The sequence below is a fragment of the Oculina patagonica genome, chromosome 1 (assembly GCF_052425735.1).
Source record: "Oculina patagonica isolate OP01 chromosome 1, crgOcupat, whole genome shotgun sequence".
NCBI lineage: Eukaryota > Metazoa > Cnidaria > Anthozoa > Scleractinia > Oculinidae > Oculina > Oculina patagonica.
Window position 1 is genome coordinate 45,961,573 of NC_135758.1, and position 20,981 is coordinate 45,982,553.

Genomic DNA, 20,981 nt, shown 5'->3' on the forward strand with positions numbered 1-20,981 from the left:
ACGATTTTTAAAATATGAACAGATTGGGCAAAAAAAATAATACAAAATCAAATAAACTGCAAATAATTGAATAACAAAACAATTTTACAGCAAAAAACAAGATAAGAAAATAAAATTAACAATAAAACAATCAAGCAACTCTAATTTTATTATGTGTTTGTTGCAAAATTTAGGAAAAGTACATAATTTACACATTTTTAACAAAACTCTTGCATTTATGTCAATTTATAAAAGAAGCAAAAATTTATTACAGAGTTTCAACTGTAATTGACCAAACCGAAAATAGTCAAATTAAAATGGGCAAATAATGAAATAAAACTTTTCATTTACTTTTTTATTACAATTTTAAATTTCCATCCAGTAATTCAAGTAATTCACCTTGCATAGACCATTTAGCACTTTTGTAAAAGTGAAATATATCAAAATTTAAAAGAGACCGGAACATAAATGACTGATTCATATTTTTAAGTAAACAGATTATTTCTCACATTCAATATTTGTAAAAACTTAAAAATCATTCAGTCAATAAACATTAAAACTGCAGCGCCAGAACCGTAACCTGAAAACATGAATCTAAAGACACTGAAGATGTTCAATAGACATCCCTAGAAGAACCTAAAATAAAGCATAAGGAGACGCTCTGTTGTTTAAACGGGGTGGGGGGGGGGGGGGGGTGGAGATGCATATCTAAAAAGACATTTTTCCTCAAAAAGAAAGGTAGAGAGAGACATCAGTTTTCAAAACTTCCAAACTTTTTAATGAATAAACTATAAGTCCTTGGCCTGATCAAAGCAAAAATTTAGAAAAAGTAGCTACGACCAACCCCCCAAAAAACGTTCAAAAAACGAAAACCATGAACACTTTCATTATACTTCAAAAAAGGAAGCAGAGAAAATAGTTGACAAATTATCCACGAAAAAATCACCTGCTGGCTCCATCGCTGTCCGTGTGTTTATATTTCTGGCAGTTTGAGGTATCATTCAAAGGTTTACTGCACAGATTTTCATATGTAAGAGAGAGTTTAGTGTTCACGGTTTTCTGGTTCATACAACAAATCTGACATGTTGTACTTTTATTTCCCCTGACTTTTGATACATTGTATTTCCTGTTAATTTTTATTTCCCCTGACTTTTGATCAAAATATTTCATGAAGTTTAGGAAATTTATCTTTCCCTTCACCATATCTTGACCTGTGGCAATGCTGACAGTATCAACTTTGTTTTCTAAATCCAGTCTTGCCATACAATATTCAACAAAACATACAAATGCAACATTAAACCACTAAGCAAGACAACAAAACCAAAGAGATAAGAGCAAAAAATTCCCTCACCCCACCCCCAGGAAGACAAAACAGACAAATAAAACATATGTCACAGACTTAAAAACAATGTTTATTTCTATTCAATGACACAATTCCACACAAGAATAACAGTTTACATGACAAAACAGGGGCGGATCCAGGATTTCAAAAGGGGGGGTGGATGGCAGACCATTAGGGCCTAACCCTAACCCTAACCCTAAGTGGCGGCAGACGGCGAAACGTGGCGTAACAACAACCAGACATGAGCGAGAGCTAATTTTTATTTCATTATTTATTTTCTATTTCAAATAAAGTGACATTTCGAATTTTTTTTTACTGAAAAAATGGGGGGGGGATATCCACCCTATCCACCCCCCCCCCTGTATCCGCCCCTGCAAAATTGAACACTAAAAGTTACCAAACACATCAAAATCTGAGTTGACGAAAGTTATTATTAATAATAATAGCTTTGCAGTCCCAGATCTCTACCCAGGAGTAAGACAGAAAATCACACGATGACTAAGGCAAATCAGTCCCACAAAAATGAGCGTTTTGTTCAACTCTGGGTTACAGAAATCAAAAATGCTGGCATAACACCAGTTACATGACAACTTTTAAAAACAGAATCCAAAGGGCTCTGCAAAATAAGAAAAATAAACAGTTAAGACATATTCAGAATAACATCTTAAAAAGGGACATTTATTGCAGATTTTAAGTGAAATGCGAACTCAAAAATTCAAAAGCCAACTAGCGAATGTATTTTTGGCAGCCGTCAATTAAAATTATGGAGACAGACAGAAAACCACAAGGTGTATGAATGTTCTGTCGTTTACATTAATGCCAAGAGGAGAATAATATGACTTGATGATGGTCGCTTTAACTCTCAACAACATAGCTTTGTACAGTACTTAATGGAGCAAGAACATCATCAACACTGCTTAGAAGGAACTTTAGAAAACTGTGAGACTGCTTTATCAGGAAGCTGATAAAGTACCTTTTATAAGCGCAGTACCACTGTAGGTTTGTAGAAGATGCTCAGAAAATTAAAAAAAAAATTTAACTTTTATTTTATGATATTGATAATCAATTTATATAGCGCATTTTTCATATGTAATGTTCAAATGCCCTGTACACATACTGTAATTTACTACACAAAGGCCAGACCACAACACCGGGAACTTCAAGCCCTACTCTTTGCGAATAGTGTGTGGGTTCTTTAACGTCCCCTGTTATAAGACTGAAGATACAGGAGACGGGACCTATGGTTTATCGTCCTTTTCAGAAAAGACTAGAATGTCTAACCATTTGCAGATGTAATTACAAAGGCAGCACATTCTCCTCAGTTATTTTAAGACCCTGAGTGTTGGTCCGGTCTAGGGTTCAAACCCACAACCTCCCGCACAGCAGTCCGGCGCTCTACCAACTGAGCTAACCAGGCGGCAGTTAGTATGTTTGGGTTTCTATTTACCACCTTTGTGCATAAACTGGTCAGTGCACAAGAATACTTGTCTGCCAAATAAGTAGTTTTGATGACAGCCACAATTTACCTGCAAACTGGCAGGCACTGTTCACACTGAATACTTCAGCTACTGAGTAATCGTTTCAGACACTTGGGAATACTCAGAACTTGAGAAAATTTGAAAATGCTTTTAATAACATTACATTTAACAAATGTCTGTATTTGCATAACAAGAAAACTAACCAAAAAAACAAAGATCTTTATTTATAGAGAGTGGCACTAAATAGTGAACAACATATCTAGTAAAGTTGAGGCCATCTTTAAAGGCTAAAAGCTAATTAAAAACTACAAAGTTAAAAAATACAGGTTAGAAGTGAGACATCACAACCAACACCAGTGTTCTCCCTAGGTATTTAAGGCCTAGCTTGAATCACAGGAAATCGTTGCCGCCTGGCTTAAAAATGAAGATTAAATACATTGTAACCTTTATTTGAAATCTAAAACTTAGAATTCCTATTAAGAAAATAAGAAATCACTTAATTAAGTCGATGAAACTGGATGGTTTTTATTGTCTCGTGTCGTCATGACGACGTTGTCATGACGACACGAGATAATTCTACAGGGGGAGAACTGCATTCCATGCGTGTTTGCTTTCTAAGGCCGCCCAATTTTCCCGCCATGTCAATATTTTTCCCGCCATGTCATCAATTGCTTTGTGAGGCCACAGAATTTTCCCGCCATGTCAACATTTGTTTTGTGATCGAATGCCGCCGGAATTTCATATCAACGAACAGATAATGTTTCTTTACAAAGGTCGCAACTAACGCGCTGGTTTATAAAACAGTAAGTTAGGAGTATTTATTGTAAAGGGCTTATTACGGTATGTAAAAATACAGGCATGCTAAAAAGAGATGACATTTTTTTCTGAACTTGCAGCAAACAAGCAAATTTTAAGTGGTCCAACAGGCAATAAAAATGGAACAGAAATAAGGCCCCTTTTAGCTGGCAACAGTGCCTATCCGCTAACGAACTGGCTAGTGAAACCCTACCCGGACAGAGGACGCCTGACTCAGGAGCAGCGAAAGTTTAAAACCTAAAGTTCGGTGCGCTACGATCTGTAGTGGAACGAGCATTTGGCATGTTGAAAGTTCATTGGAGAATTGCGTTGAAAAAGGTTGAACAAAAAACGAGCATCCTAAAAAAGACTATGATTGCTACGTGACTTTTGCACAACTTTGTATTGAAAGGGGTGACCTTTGAGGCATGAATAACAACAATTTAATAACAGAAGATAAACGATTAGATAAAGACAATTATTTTGATGCCAAATCTTTAAAAATGTCAACTGTGGCGTTTGTTTGTTCAAATCTTGCGTTGCGCTGTTTCATACTTTTTCCCACATTTCAATAAAAGAACTCTGCCAGTCTGGAGTCGTACTTTTTTGCCTTTCTTTTTTCAGGCGGTTCTGATTCATCGAGAGAAACATTTACACTTTCCATTTGCAAAGGCTAGTTTACACTCGGCTCTGAGGTAAAGGTAGAACTTAATGTATGACCGAAAGAGGGAAATTATATTTGATGAGTTTTCTTAGGATTGAAGAGCAGAAATGTCAATCTAAAGCGCAAAACATACATTGTTTTTTATTTTTTTGACCCAAAGAGAGGCACTACATGTAGCTTCATATATCCTGCTGTGAATTCCACGCAACAATGAACACAACTTTTATAGACGACAGCAACAGCCTTTTCAGTGCATGAATGAAGCTCTAAAGAGGAATACACGTAGATGTGACGCATTTTTTTTCTTTAAATTAGCTGTACGCTTTTCAATTTTGGATATATTTGAGCTGCAGCCAGCAGTTATCAAGAAAAATACAGACAAGTTTTACGTTATTAAAATAACATTCTAACCTTTGCCGACAAGATTGTACTGAAAATCAATGAAATTAATTGTAACTCAAGCAGAAAACGCGTAGAAGAAGAATGAAATACACCAGGTTATTACAAACGCATAATACAATGTACTAACCGAAAGAGAGAAATTATATTGATGAGTTTTAGAACGGATCTGAAAAGCAGAAGTGTCTAATAATCAACAAGATGTCATTAGATGGACCTGCCTGTAAATTTTTCGTTGTCGTTGTTGTGCATATTACGCTAGTATACCGCAACTTAAATTGAGCGAGAAAAGCAGTTTTTAACATGAAGCTCTAAAATCTCTTTGGAGTGTCTTGTCTTGTGGTCGCTTGTAAAGTTTTAATTTGTGCAATTGTGAGATGTATCAGAATAACAGCTTCACTTTGCTAATTTAAAGAATAGCGTGCTTTCATTTGATATCTATTATTTTATCTTGAGAGTTTTTGAAAGTAGTTGAAAATCATTTCTGCTTACAACGCGTAGGAAAATGGTGGAGGTTTCAACAGGATATTTACTGTTACAACTGTATTTATTACAGTCGTGGAATATAGCAGATATAGCTTTTATATCAACGTAACTAGAATACCTAATGGTAAAAATGTTGCTGAAAGAGAGGACGATGTAAATATCAGTTGTTCGATCTGTAAGCATTGTTCTTATCTTTGTGTAGACAACTTTTTTTAAATTTAGCCGCGGCAACAGATTGTATCGGGGTTAAAGAGGGATTGTAATCTAAGCAATTAGTTGGCGGTTCGGGATTGAATGTCAAAGTTAATCTTGCACACATAGCACATGACGTTTGAACAAAAGGTTTGAATCGTTTAAATCGTTAGTCGATTGAATACCCAACCATTTTAAAGTTATGACCAGTTATGGTACAGCATAGTAAGCTCTGTGTAGAAGTTAAAGTCTCTCTTTAAAAGTGAGATTTGTGCGAGTTAAACACTACTACATAGTTTATTGCGTACGTTCGCGCGGAATCACGTGTAAAGCAAGATCGAATATTTTCTATTAGGCAGAACCTAGCAAAAAATTTCATTCAGTAGATTTCATCCAATAAGCAGGCCAGATTCTAAGCGTGGGCCGGCCGAAAATAGAAATTTAAGCGAGGGTAAATGCGAGGGTAAATCACTTTTATAATCGTATTAATGGAGAAAGAACTTAGTTAAAATAAAAACCATACAGTTTCATTGACTTAATTTAGTGATTTCTTATAAATATATGTTCAAACCTGTGACGCATTCATTTTGTTGGACAGCAGCTATCTTTATCAAATTGTCACAGAAACCACAACGGAACTTCAAGGTGTCATACCCGGGACACTAAACGAAATTTCCGTGTTTGTGGAAAGAATGGTGAACTTATTGACTTGGGTTGCTCGGAACAGAAACAAAAAGCTTCTCAAAGCCTGGCGCAAAGTAAATAAGTTCATTTCTTACTCTGGAAACGAGACAGAAAAGTGATAGTAATGTGGGGGAACAAGTTCCGCAAATCAGGTTTTGACATTTGAAAATCACTGTCAGAATACCACCTGGCCTTCCCAAAATCCTAGGGAGAACACTGAACACTGTGAGAGATCCATGAGAAACATTAGCCTATGTGGTCCACCACATTAATAAAGTACTGACATTTTAGTTCCCCCAGTGTTTCTGCTAATTAATGTGCTTTTACAGCCATAACAAGGCCAGAAGATTCCAATTTATCACAAGCACAGACACTGCAGATTATGGAGCCAAACTTGGTTTGCGACATTTCAATATAGCTAGCTAGGCTGCAGTGATAAGAGTTCAGCTGAAATTTGTTTTGGTTTCAGAGTGTAATTTCAAACGTCTAATAAAGATTGTACCCTGAATCACTGAAAGCAAATTAGGTACACAATGCAGCTGAGTTTTGATAAAAAAAGCTATCAAAAACTTTTGAGTAATTCATCACTTACACTAAGTGGAAACAAAGGACAGGGGTTTATGCATCTTAAGACGTAATGGGAGATTTTCTCGGCACCTGACCAGCCCCACCTGAACACCTTGCTAACTCAAACTAACTTCTCTTTCCCTTGGATTTCACCCAACCTTTCAGAAATATTTACTAGGTTAACTCGAACTCATATAAATCAAAAGCCCATTAACTTGAACAGCGTTTGGATTACCTTGAACAAAATTTCGGTGAAATTTACCACCATACTCAAATACTCGTTCCTGCAACTCGCCACGGTTGCTCATTCATTAGAGCAACAAACAAATCACATATTTGACAGCCATTTTCCACTCTTATCATATGAATATATCATTGTGTTAGATTTTCTGACCAGATAAGTTCAATTTGCACAGAACTGTATACTGAAGTGCTGAGAAATCAACTACTGGTACATTAGCAACCCAACCGGTATCCTGGAGGCCATGGGTTCGATCCCATCGGGGACTCCTGAAGAAATTTTCCTTTGCCCCATGCTTGTGTCATTGTTGAAAAATTCATCTTCAATATTATCAATAATATTAACTTGGCAAATTAAATATTCGATTGACCCCGATAACAACAACCCTGCTAACTAACTGTTTTTCATTTCTCTTCAGTGTTTGAGTTACCAGGGTCCAACTGTAGGTTAATTTGGAGCTAATTTGGATCTCAAAAAAAAAATTTCTCACCCTAAACTGCTGCTAAAATTGGAAAATATTGAATCAGTGAATCAGATAAAGGCTACCGTAACGGTTTTTAGGCAAAAAAGGTCATAAATTTCATTTCATAAACACTTTGGAAACCTAAAAAAAACATTAAGAATTGGGATATTAAAATCTCACCTTCAATTCTCGGTTACAAGCTTTACAAGCTTACTGTTTGTTGCCTCCATCGTTATAAACAAAGTTAGCAAATCCAACTTTCAATTATCCACTCACTGGGATGCCAGTTTACATTAGGTAATTCTGAAAAAATATATTAAATTAAAAAACCATCAACACTTGAAAAATGCAAGCTCAAAGATCAGATAGTGAACAGTGCACACGAATGAACATGTTATGCATTAAAAGTAAACATCTGCCTAGCCTTGCATACACCTTGCTAAATCACAGACAAACCCAAACATCTGTGGGTAGTTTCCCTGTAGTCGTTTTTCAGCGATAAAAGAAAGCAATGGTTAGAGCAACTATGAAGCATACTATTAGTGAAATCTAGAAATTTCGAGAGATAGCTTTGGAAGTGTGTTTATATACAGTATATAACGTAAAAACCCGCATATAAGAACCTAGGTTTTTTCAAGTTAGCCTGAACAGGTTCTTATATAAATGGTATTTAGTGTAAAATTAGGCTAACTAGGTTCTTAATTAGGTTCTTGACTTTTGTTCAAGAAATATTCATGTACTGTGATTTCTTAAGGTTCATCTGTTCATCTCAGTTAATAATTATATTCAAGGAGGACAAGTTTTATGTTACTATGCTGTAACTATAATGTGTACAGACTGTGTTATAAATATATTTTTGAGAAGTTTTTTTAATTCTATATTTTTGAGAAGATTATTTTTTTCTTTTTTGAAAAATAAGAACCTGTTTTAGAATTTTAGCCTAAAATAGTTCTTATGTGAAGAGTGCTTAAAAATGAAATTTTAGCCTAACAGGTTCTTAAATGTTAGGTTCTTATACGTGGGTTTTTACTGTAGTTGCAGTTAATTTTCTCTGTAATGCTTCCACAGGAGGCAAACACGTGCAGGCTGCTGACATCATCCCGCATTAATATGCAAACAATAGTTACCATCACTATCCTAATGTGAAACAAGAACTATCTTTTACAATAAAATTGAAACTAGAAATTAAAGTCACTGCAACATATTAAGATAAAAGCGATAAAACATCCACACAACCGTATGTGCAGTTGTCAAACCAGGGATTCCAATGGCAGTCATCAAAACCCAAGAATCACTTTCTAACCGACGAGATAGTATTACAAGAATTATCAAATACTACTTCAATTCGCCATACTTTTCTTTGTTTTGGATCAAAGCCGATGCCTCACTTGCCTCGCTTTTATGTACTCGACCCAAACTCTTTCGCACGTTATGCCATTTATGAATAAGGTGTATATTTAGGAGCCAAGTGGCTACTGGGGAAAAAAGTTAACTTTACACCCTGCAGTGACCAATAGTTTTACCCAATATTGAGAACATCTATGGAAACCAGGAAATGTATTCCTCACTTCCAGATTTCTGGGATATCAGAACCAGGCTTAACCCTATTCCAGCCACATGCTTGCATAAATGCAACACTTGCGAGATCACGAGACTGATATCTTTTCTATGAGACCAATACCTTTTTTAGCCTTGCATAAGAAATTGAGACTTCAAGTTGGCATCAAAGAAAAATTTGAGAGGATCCGATGAGACCCCTGAAATTTGGCTTAAAGTTTGCAAGAAGCATTAATTGGAGGACCATTCACCATCCATGTCACAAGCTACTCTGCTAATAGCAATCACCTCACGATAAAGAAGCTTGGCATTGTCACACCAACCTACTCTTCCACTTGCCTAATTCAAAACAATTTGAAACCCTTGAAAGCTGGTAGCCACCTGATTTTGAGTGACTTTATCAACATGTCACACACAATCAGAACAGAACAAGACAAGAAGCTCTATGGCTTTATAGACGGGTCTAGTATTGTTTTTTCCTTTTGTGATTGTGGAACAAAAGTTGCGTTACATTGAAACATGACATCCAATACAGTATACAATAATCGGCTGCCAGTAAGGTCAAACACTGCTTTGAATTGTTTACACACTTTAAAGGGACTATGTCACGGATTTTAACTGATGTTTGAACCGCCAAAATTTATATTTCTGTCACAGGAAACCTAAAAATAGTAATCCATTTTTATTAAAAATTGCTATATTAGAGCACTGAAACTGTTTACGAGCATCTTTGTTTGCGGATGGTTTGGATGGAAACGGATTGCAATTTGAAAACGTTAGGCAAACGTTTTCAAAATGTTTCCCTGCGTCTTGAAATATCGATATTTATAGCCGTAGGTTAATTTCTAACCGCAAATTAAGGTTGTTTATTTCTTAAGATGTTCAAAGATAATGTTTATATGGGTAAAGTTGCCTACCACTAATTTCAGAACAGTTGAGACCAAAAATCTGCGAAATCCCAGTGACATAGTCCCTTTACATGTAGATTCTGTTTTCTTTCTGATACTACAACTCGTGAAAGAAGACTTGTCTCTTTCGTTTATACATGTATCTTGTGCTAGTCCTCTCTAACTGCCCGGTTCTATTTTTAATTGCGCTGCGCAGTTCTTGCTCTGCACGGGGTTTATTATTTTTCGTTTTGTCGGTGACCTGTACCAAACCTCCACTCGGTCAGGCTCATGTCACGCGATGTTTAGAGGCTACAAATCAGTAACAAATGGAAACATTTTCTTATTTTTTGTCTTTACAAAGAATGTTTAGCGTGAAATATTCGATTTTGAAGCGTTTTAGTCAAAGGAAATTCTTAATTTTCATGCGTCGAAAGAAAAATATATTTCAGCGGGCCAGAATCTGTGAATAGATACCATTACGTTGGTGTAAAAGAATGTGCTGACATGACAAGTTTCACTTTCGATGGGCTAGACCTCGAGTCACGTAATTTTTCAAAGCTATTATCAGCTACCTTTCTAATCTTTGCGAAGCCATTAATCTTTACTTACAAAATTCAGTGTGAAGTATTTTGAAGCGGTTGAATCGAAGAAAATACTAAAACTACGCCTTAAATAAATACGCTTTAGCGGGCAAGAATTTACATTTATTTACATTACATTTGTGTCCTGGAATGTGCTGGCGTTAACAAATTTTTACTCAGTTCACAAGGACCAGGGCTGGAACTGAGTCGGCACTGTCGTGCCGGACCGGAAGAGGACAGCCACGCCAGCCCGCCCGGAGAGAGGCGTGTGATCGCTGTGTCATGTCGCCTCGGCACCATGGGGGACTCTGGACAAGACGGGTGGAGGCGACGGGAGCCACGGCACGAACACAAAGAAAGCAGACGAGATGCCAGCGGCTGGCGAGACGTGGATGCGAAGCAACCACAACAAACGTGGACCGCACGACACAATGTGACGCAGAGCGCGCGAAAGAACGAAAAGAAGACAACGCGAAGTGTGAAGAAAGTCGGACGGACCGGCAAAGACCCCCAACCAAAGTCCGGACAACGTCATGGCCGGACGTCCGACCGGCCGTTATTTTGAGCCCGGCACTGATCGGCAAGAATCACGCAATGCTCTGAAAAGTTTAAATCTGCTACAAACGGAAACTAAACAAATCCTCTGGTCTAAACTTAGCATGTTAAGTGTGAAATATTCAACTTTTTTGCGTTATTTATTTTTGGAGCTGTGTCATCTATAGGATTTCTGAAATCTGATGGAAAACCACTGAGACAAACATGCCTTGACTTGCAAGGGTTACGTCATTGGTAAATTAATTCCCCGGGGAATTCCCATTCAGCAAAACACAGGTCTAGTGTTCTTCTCAAATTTGATTTAATTATTTGCTTTCGGAGCTGTTTATTCAATCTTTGAACGGTAATTCAAGACAACACTGGATGCTGATTTAAAAGATTTTTTTTGTTTCACGGATCAGGATCGTGGGAATTAAATTCGGCCACCATTAGCATATAAGAAAAATGTTTAATTTCGGATGGAACTACTCAACCATGAAATGTCACGCAAGGTGTTTTCTTGCCATCTTGTTTGTCAGTCGCAACATTGTTCGACGCAGGTAAAGGGGATAAGGGGAGGGGGGTGCATTTTTTGTTCCCCAAACATGGCTCCCCTAAAGTGCTCACGAGACCAGCGCAGTTGTAAGCTCTAAGAGCTCTTGTTGTTTGTGGTCTAAGCAAGGATTTGTTGTTGACTTAAACTTGCCTATTATGCATGTAATTAAATACATCTACCCTGCAAACTTTATGGCCTGCAAACTATGGACTGCGTTGCCTCCGGTAATAAGAGAATTACAAGATTAGATATTACCGTAAACACCCGCGGATAAGCCGCACCCGCAGATAAGCCGCACCCTGAGTTTAACAACTCAAATGTTGGAAAAAAGTTTTTTGAAAGTAAATCAAAGAAAATCCAAAGTCGAGTCAAAAATCCAAAGTTGAGTCTTTAGGAAGTCTTCTTCATCGAACGTAAACTCAATGAACATTGAAACAGAAAAACTTCAGTCTTACCCATAATTTGAGCTCTTTAATATAATGAAAACCAACTTTGACATATGGTTGATCTTTTTCTGGTATATGTTGACAGGTATTTCTTCATTCAACGCAGTTTTTCCATGGATTTTTGTGTCACAGCAACAAGAACTTGCGTTTGCCGAACGTTCGTAGCTTAGTAACCAGGCATTTGATCGGACGCGAAATATGGGACTAGGGCGAGAACGTAAAGCAAAACAAGATGGCGATGGAGGCGTTCGGGTTTCGTGGCTATCATATCGACAAATTAAAGAGATTTGGGAGCCATCTATTGGATATAAACTCGTTGCATGAAGAGAGTTTCGTAATCAGTTCGACAAATTTTCCATCAAAGTGCAAAATGAGAAAGAAACAATTGGCCATCTTACTCGTGAATACTCGTGGTATTTTCTCGCTCGTAAAGTATCAAAACTACTGTTAAAGTTATAGGCCATTGTCGACACTGCAAACAGTATATGAGCTGTCAAACTTGCAAAAGCAATGACTGGTACTCTCTTGTAGTTTTATTTAATATTAATTTACATAATTTCAGGGATCCATATTCATTTTTTCTCCAAGTCGTCAGCCGGGCAAGTATGCAAGATGACATACTTGCCCTGGCAAAATTTTACTTGCCCGTTCAAAAGTGAAAAATGGCGACCGTACAACAAGTAAATGAAAAGTTGACTTTTTTGTTATTATCACATGTATGTAACACTGTGTATACATGAAATCTTCAAGACAACGAATCTGTTTTAATAAAGTTTGATTCACAAGTATTTGTTAATGAGACATTGTGTGTCCAGAACCAACCCCACCACGGAGGGAACACGAGACCCCCACCCCGGAGGGACCCCCCCCCCCTGGAATCAGAAGGACCCCCAGCCCCCGGAGACGCCAGAGGCACCCGAGATGTGATGACGACGAGAGACGAAAAGTGAGGAGACAAGCCCACAGACCGGACGCCGCCCCACCCCGGACGAGGGGCGGGGCGGAGGGAGCAGGCAGAAAACCGAGGCCCAGGACGCCCGGAACGAGGAACGGAAGGGGGACGGACGGGGGGACACGACGAAGGGGAAGTGAAGAGTGTGGGAGAGAACGGAGGAGTGAACGAACAGGGGGCGAGAGAGAGGGACGGCAGGCACGCACAAACGACGCGGAAACGAACACGGCAACCCCCTCCTCTCGGAACGGCGACCCCCCCCCCCGACCCCCGGGGGGGGAGGATTTCTGAAACCACACATTTTACTTGTCTACCTTGGCTGCCGGTTTACAAATTTCACAAAACATCACGCCCCCAAGCGGCTTGCGATGTTGCGGAAGCGTATGATGCGGGCACAAATGAAAGCCAGGGCCTCTTCGACTGCAACCACGGAAGAAAAGAACGCTTTTGCTCTTCTTATTCATATTTGGTTTGTTTTTCTGAAGTGTTAACATTGCTTTTTTTTTCTTTGCTGGCAGCGCCAGACCGAGATAACGTCAAATTTTGATCAAAACATCAGCTGATGCGATCGCCTCGTGTTTTCGCGGATGCAGCTGCAGTACAAAATATCAGCAGTTGAGAGCTTGAAAATTGAGCCTGCAATGATTTCATTGATGGAAAATACCGCATCAGCCAAGATGGCGGCCAAAATTATGATTTTATCGCGACAGAAAGTTGCAAATTATGTTCTGTTTTCGAAAAGTTATGAATGGATGACAAGTGGTCAGAACGCAAGTTACTCATAAGGAAACTTAATAATTGTTTTTTTTTTCATTAAGTCAAACTTAAGTCGTCCAGCGGACGAGTTTATGTAATTATTTGGTCGTCCATACGATGTTTTAGTCGTCTCGGACGACCGGACGACTGCGAATATGGATCCCTGTAATTTTCCATAAATTAGCATCAGTTCACGAAAATTTACGGCACCTTTTCTGAATGTTCCCGAAGATAAGCCGCACCCCCGCTTTCGAGCGAAAATTTTTGGAAAAAAGGTGCGGCTTATCTGCGGGTTTTTACGGTATATCTCGCCAGTGCTCTCTTAAAGCCCATATGGCTTAAAGCTTCATACCTGTAATATTTGACATTTATAGCGGAGTTCCCAGCGGCCCAAAGGGCCGCAGAGCAGAGCCCATACCCATAGAAAATTAACAGACCCATGCTTTTGGTTTTCCAAGGTCATCATGGCTAGGTGCCCCAACATGGCGACCATACTCCAGAAATTGGTTTAAGGTTATGGTTAACGCCAGCTTACATCTTTGATATTGGACATCCAATGTCATGGTCAATTGACAGCTGACAAAACAACGGGCTCACATATACAGGCTCACATATAGAACTCATCGAGGTTGAATGTTTTTTGAAGTTTACTGCTGACAAAATAATGGTTTACATTGGATCGTGGGCTCAAGTGCTATATTTTTTCTATTATTGGTCCGTAAATTGGGAGCTCCACTTTTAGACTTGGCTAAATCTATGTAATATTTTTATATATTTTCAATTTTTATTTGAACATTTTTAAATGTAAATATCAATAACTACCGTTTTGCAATAGAATTTCTTTTTTTAATAGATTTTTTTTTACTTTTAGTCACATACAGGTGCAAACAAGAATATATGCACTCTAGGTGTGACGTGTTTAAATAACATTTGATTGATTTGAATGATTCGTTGATTTGCCCCATCCTCCCTGCCTCACATAATCAATTTCAAGTGGTTGATGACAGTTGACGCATGGTAAGCTAAACAGAATAAGTGGCATATAGAAAGCCCTTCATAGAAAAACAAAAAATTAACATCTCTCCATCCCATACAGGACAGAAACATGAAGGTACAAATGCTTTTAGAGTAGCACAAATGTGAGAACAATTCAACATAATTTGCCCTGGCATTTGCAGACCACCCCCTCTAATTACTCTGTATTTTGTACAGCAGGAAAAAATTAATTACAAATCGAAAAGGAGAAGTGACTTATAAAAACAATAAAACAACTCACGCTTGCATTAATGTCGAGAATAAAAGTATTTGGCAACATACCTGAAACGCGTGTTCGCGAGGTTGGGTTGATCAAAAACCTTGGAGTTGAAATGCACATCAGCACCCTTTCCAAGCACAATTGTTGTCTCACTGTTCGATCTCAGCTGTGATGTGGCTGTACAATATCGAGCCAATGTTTAACGCCCAATTCACAACATTTCTAGCAATGTCCGCTCTATCTGCAGAAGGCTGCTTTGGAAAGGACGCCAAAACCAAAACGAAAGCAACTTCGTCCGCCATGTTTGAACAGAGTAGCCGAGCTTTTTTACGCAGACATCACGTGTCAACCACTGTCATCCCCAGCCTTCGCTCCATTAACGCGCTGTTGTACCCACGCTTCCAGTTACTTTTTCATAACCCTCCCCCCCCCCCCCACCATATAGCAGACCAAAACCACTTTGATTGTTGTTTTGTTCTACAAGGTGATGACGCCCCATTCATTAATTATCTCTTGATTCACAAAATGCAAAAATACATAAATCAGCTCGTATCAAGTACCCTGTAAGAGGTGACGTAAAAATTAAACGTGTTGCTGTGCACGCAAAAATTCACCGTCAAGCGTAGAAAAGGGAGGGGGGAGGGGTGGTTGAGGGAGGAGGATTGAGGGGGGCTGGAAATTCTGGCTGAAATTTTCCCTCCCTTCTTTCCCTGTTCCCCTCCCCCTTTTAACGCCTGCTACGTAGGCTACAAATGGCGGGTAAAATGACGGGTAAAAAGTACGGCTTTTGCCGGACATTTTTTTACCGCTTTTTGCCTCTATGTTTCTTATTTGATTAAACTTGGCTTGTCAAAACAAGATTGAACTATGCTCACAAAAAAAATTAAAACAGGAAGTTACTTCAATTGATATGTTACTCAGCGGGGTTTCTTTCGTAACTTCCGAACACTAGTTATTGTTTTGAGACTTAGCTAAACCTCGATGTTCCTTTCCATGACCTGCGTGCACAGCTACTTTGTTTGCGACTAAAAGCGGCCGTAGTGCAGTCTCAGCAGCTAAATTAATATTACTGTTGAGTGAATTGAAAAGAAGCCGGTACATGTACTAAGTATCTGTTTCTAGCTGTTTCTAGCTGAACTAACACTAAACTAATTATATCCTTGAACAATTACAAAAACGTGATTAACGTAAATTGTTTCTATGTAACTGAGTTTGTTGTTTTTCCTTTTGCCACCGAGGGTAATTTGCACGACAGAAACACACTTAACTTAAATAAAAAAAATTCCGCAATAAAGCATAAACTGAGTCATTGCTGTTTAGATGATGATGATATGATACAAATAGTTTATGACATGAGAAATGAGACTAAACTGGATAACATGAGAAGTGCATCGAGTGTCTTCTTTGTGCACAATTGAACTAGTTTGCTCTACTGATCTCGTCTAGAAACATAACAATATTAGTATATTACTGACGAACTCCGTATACGACCACCACAGTTTTGGGTGATATTGGATGTTAACCTGATGGCACAATTGACGAATATTAGACTAGTACGGTAAATAAAAGCAAATTCTTTGAAAATTCCTTTTCGTTGTAAATTATATGAAGAATAAAGTCAAATCAATACAATTCAGAATCTTTTATTTGTCACATTTAGTCAGTTTGACTTTCGTGTCATATTCGTGTTGTAAGCTAGCAAACAGGAAAAAGCGTCAAACATTATTCGATCACGCCACTTAGTATTTGTTTGTTTCAACAACAAAACATAAATATGTGCTTTTGTTCAACGTATATGTACTGTGAAGCCACACCTTGAGTGAATGCGGACCTTAAAAAGTTCCGCAAAGATACGAGTTCCTGTCCACTTATTGCATTTAAATCGCGCCAGCTGCGTGCACAGCCAGTTCGCCTTTCTACGTTGACGAGGCTGCACCGACGTTTTCAGCACGATGGGAAAAGAAGCCTACTTCGGCTTAGCAGTTCTGTTTTTAGTTTTTCATCCCACGAGTGCTTTTAATTCCAGCGAAGCACAACAAGCGAAAGGTCTGGTGGACTCTCTGTCCGAAAACCTACACAACAATCTAAAAGAGTACAAGGAGACCATCGAGAAGACCGAAGAGAAAATTCATGAGACCGTGAAGGAGCTGTTAATAGTAAAAAAGGTACAAGTTCTTCTGGGACAGCTCAACAATCAGCAGATTTCTGGCGAAATGTGTGAGCACCGATACATTGTTCCAGATTTCCACTACAAAAGGAATATATTGATAGAAACTCAATCAGCCCTGCCACCTCACTACACCATCACTGTACAAGGTAAACGTTGTTTTTGATATTTTCTGTCTTATTATTAACGTTCCCTCATTGAACGCTTTGAGAAAGTCTTGGAACGCAGTTTTGACCCATTCAATTTTATGAAATTAAAAATGCCAGCGAAATTATCCGCCTTTATGAATTGTCATTAAAGTTTCTCTCTTATCCGTGCTTTCTATAAGGTAAGGTAAGGTAAAGTCTTTTTTTAACGAGGGTAGCACTAAAATAGCATAAAAACACTAACAAACCAGTGGCCCTCAATAATTATTTACAATAAAATATAAAAATACTCAGAACAATACGAATATTAAAACTATGGAAAAACTATGAAATATTACGAATAAAAATACAAGAAATACGAGATAAAATATTAAAAAGGTAAAAAGAGTAAAAGTGTAACTAAATTACAGAATAAAATGATTTAAAAACTGCTGTTCTTTTAAATCCTGTTTAAACTGCTAAAGAACATCCCATGAAAGCTCATAAATCAGAATGATAAGTGTTTTCCGGTTGTAGCTGCTTTACAATCTTTGCTACTATAATACTCCCGGCAAGTACTGAACAAAAATAATGGTAATATTTTGAAAACCAAATTTTCTTTACAAACAAAATCCATCTCACTCGCTGCGCATGAAAAACAAATTCGTCAGTCAGGATTTTCTAACATTTTTTATTTGATGCAATACTTTGAAGATATTGGACTGGAATAAAAAATGTTGATCAGCTGAGATAACTAGTATTGTTAAAATAATAGTTCGTATGACCTTTGGAACATATAGAAAAACTTCGTCGTTTACTATGATAAACGACTTTGGTAAAAAAGGCGTTCTTTAACATCTCGCAAGCGCTAATTGATTATTTGGGATTCTAAGAACTTCAGATGATTTAGGAAATAGTTAAAAACTTCATTATACTGAAATATTTGAGACATATTTTCAGTGCACATCCCTTAAAATTTTGTGGTGATGCTAATTTTTCTCGGGAATGAAAGTTTAAAATGCTCTTTGCAAATCTACATGACTTTTGCTTCCATCAATGACACAACGTTTTCCAACAGTTGGAACAGATGTTTTATCCTAACTATAATAAGTTAACACTTGAACCGGCTATTCAGTGTTTTATTGATTAAATTTCTTCCTTATCCAGTGAATCACAAGGCATTAGTTGATGACAAGAAAGCTTCCATGGATGGCGAAGATCTCCGAGTGTTTTACCTTCCTGACAAGAAAAGCTTGCCGTACGAGATTGATCGAGTGGTCGCGGGTTTATACACTACTGAAGCTACTGTGCAGTTCTGTATCCAGAAGATGATTCCAGGCGATACAGTAGAAGGTAGTTCCTATGCTCTCGTCTTCGGTGGAAAAGATGTTGGAAAGGCCAAGTCTGACCCGAAGAAGGTTTTCGCTTTTTATGAAGATTTTTCCAACTCGACCCTGTCCCAGTGGAAACGCGTGTGGGGCGAGTGGACTGTCAGGAATGGAACTGTCTTTGGCAAAACTGGAAAGTCGCTTTTCGGACACGCTGAAGTAGGCTTGTACCTGGATAAAGGGAAAGACTGGGGCGACATTGAAGTTGAGCTAGATTTGATGGAAACAGATTTAGACGTTGTCTACCCTGGTCCATTCTTACGAGTCCAAGCACCAAATCCACAGCAAACAACTGGCTGGTGGTTTCAATATTACACAGATCACAAACAGTGCGCAATGAGGCCTTTCGTCAACAACAAAGATGGCGGTCCGATATATAAGTGTGAACTTCCGGAAAAGTTAGTCACCAACAAGTGGTTCCATTTCCGATACCGTGTGCTGGGAAACCGAATAATGCAGTGGGCCAATGAAAAGCCAATCCAGAATGCTACAGTGGAGAGCGAGTGGATGATCCCTAGAGGCAGCATTGGATTAGGCTGTCACAGCATCTACAGCGGTAGCCGAACCGGATGTAGAACATTCTACGATAACATTAAGGTACGATTTTTGGTGGAGTCCAGGCCCACAGTGTTCATTGGAGACATATGCCAACTTGCACATGAGATCAACATACAGCTGCCTTTTGGGGAAAAGGACCACCCAGCCGACTCCTGTAAGCAGATTCTCGACTCCAAATCCTCAGCTAGTAGTGGCGTGTACTGGATTAAAACTTCACATGGAAGCAACGATGGTGTTCAAACGTTCTGTGATGGACCCTGGTTGGAAAGGTCAGTGGTCGGGTTGGGAATATCTATGACAAATGGCTCGTGGAAGACGTCAACACAGATCAACTGAAGGTACCTGAAATGGCCCCGGGAAAGACTGGATATTCCTGTTTAGACGCTCGCCTGCTGGCTGTCCAGCACGCCTCTGAAGTGATGCTGTCTAGTGGAGACAATGCCGGAGGGATTGGAAGAAAATGGGTCCAATGGGAATTGCCATCCGGCAGAAACTACAACACCTGGTGGAACCATGGCATTGGTCAGTCTACAGTACAAGCAGCTAGCACAAGCCAGGTGACTGTGAAAGCATGGAATGGAAACACCAAGGTAAGAGAGAAAATGTAATGTACTGAGAGTCCAGACAGCCTTTCTCAGCAACGCAATAAGACTTTGTTAGCTTTTAGACATGTCTGTACCTATACATGCACCTTAGTGCATTCCATTGAATGGTCTAAGATAACTGGTTATGTGATTTTTTCTTTTTTAAAATTTACTCATCCCATCCCTCCCCTTTCTATTTAGTTACACCGGCAGTCGTGATTCATAAATAAAACTCGTTGCATGGTACCCACTTTCCATTGTCTCCTTAAGCTATAGCGTAAAAGTCCCACCTTTAACCATACCAGCATATAAACTACCCGCTATATTCTTTCAGGTCTGCTACCAAAACAAATACGGAATAATGCCCTTACAGCAGCACGGCGGGTCATACCCTTATGCATCGTTTAACCAGCAAGGAAATACCGAGGTTAACGACTACTGTATGGCAGTAGGTGTACAGTCCGGCGGCTCATCAGCAGATGGATGGAGCCAAAATAATAATGGATATGATAGTCCCAGCAGCGACTCTGATTGGCCAAACCGACAGTACAATCACCAATTCCCTTTCTGCTTGCCGCGAAATTTTCACAAAACGAAAATCTGCACAACTGTTAGGGCATATAGTGTTCATTGGCGTCAAATTTCAGAAGTAAGCTTTACGGTTTCTTAATTCCAGAAGATAGTACACTAAAGTGCAAGGTGGCTATGTGTATTCTAAATTTCCTTTTGTACTGGAGCAAAAAGAAGTATTTAAGAATCACGTACAGAGGCTAAACCTGCACATTGAAGAGTATTATGGTGTTTTTAGGAAAGGCTTATAACTCGTTTACAGATACTAAGTTTTGGTTAGAACAGTGCAAGTAAGTTAAGCATGTGCACATTACAATTGTTTCGTTTGTTTTCGACATTTTTTTGAACTGCCAAAATAGCAAAATATCACTTTTTATTATGAATATCTCTGGAACTTTGGACTTATTAGTTTTAAAATTAAGTTTTCACTAAATAGAACAGAGAAATTTATTTTGTCTTTAAAACTTTGGTGCGAACAGGTTGTAAGTTGGATAGGCGTGAATGGTTGTTTTTCTAACTTTTGTTTTATAATCAGAGTGTCTTTACATAATCAGAGCGTTTTTTATAATCAGAGCGTTTTTACATAATCAGAGTGTTTTTTATAACCAGAGTGCTTTTAAATAAAGTGTTTTTTAGTTGCGTATAGTGCAATCGTGTGTTCAACTGTATAGTGGAACAGCTTCTACGGAATATCGAAATCAGCCAATGCTTGCGGGATGAATATTATAAAGCCACGGCGAGGATCCGCCGGTTAAAAAAGTGTGTAAGAGAA

The 20,981-nt window shown here is 38.5% G+C and overlaps 1 long non-coding RNA gene and 1 pseudogene across 2 annotated transcripts; one reads left to right on the plus strand and one right to left on the minus strand.

The window, feature by feature from the left end:
* Positions 1-1,123: 1,123 nt before the first annotated feature.
* Positions 1,124-15,121, minus strand: LOC144634423 (uncharacterized). Its single transcript, XR_013567197.1, has 3 exons — positions 14,880-15,121; positions 7,471-7,593; positions 1,124-1,937 (listed from the first exon to the last, which is right to left on the minus strand). It is a non-coding gene; the product is annotated as an uncharacterized LOC144634423 (long non-coding RNA).
* Positions 15,122-16,434: 1,313 nt separating this feature from the next.
* LOC144647384 (uncharacterized) lies at positions 16,435-20,309 on the plus strand (annotated as a pseudogene). The gene is made up of 3 exons (XR_013569581.1): positions 16,435-17,133; positions 18,277-19,645; positions 19,974-20,309. The product of XR_013569581.1 is annotated as an uncharacterized LOC144647384 (transcript).
* Positions 20,310-20,981: the final 672 nt, after the last annotated feature.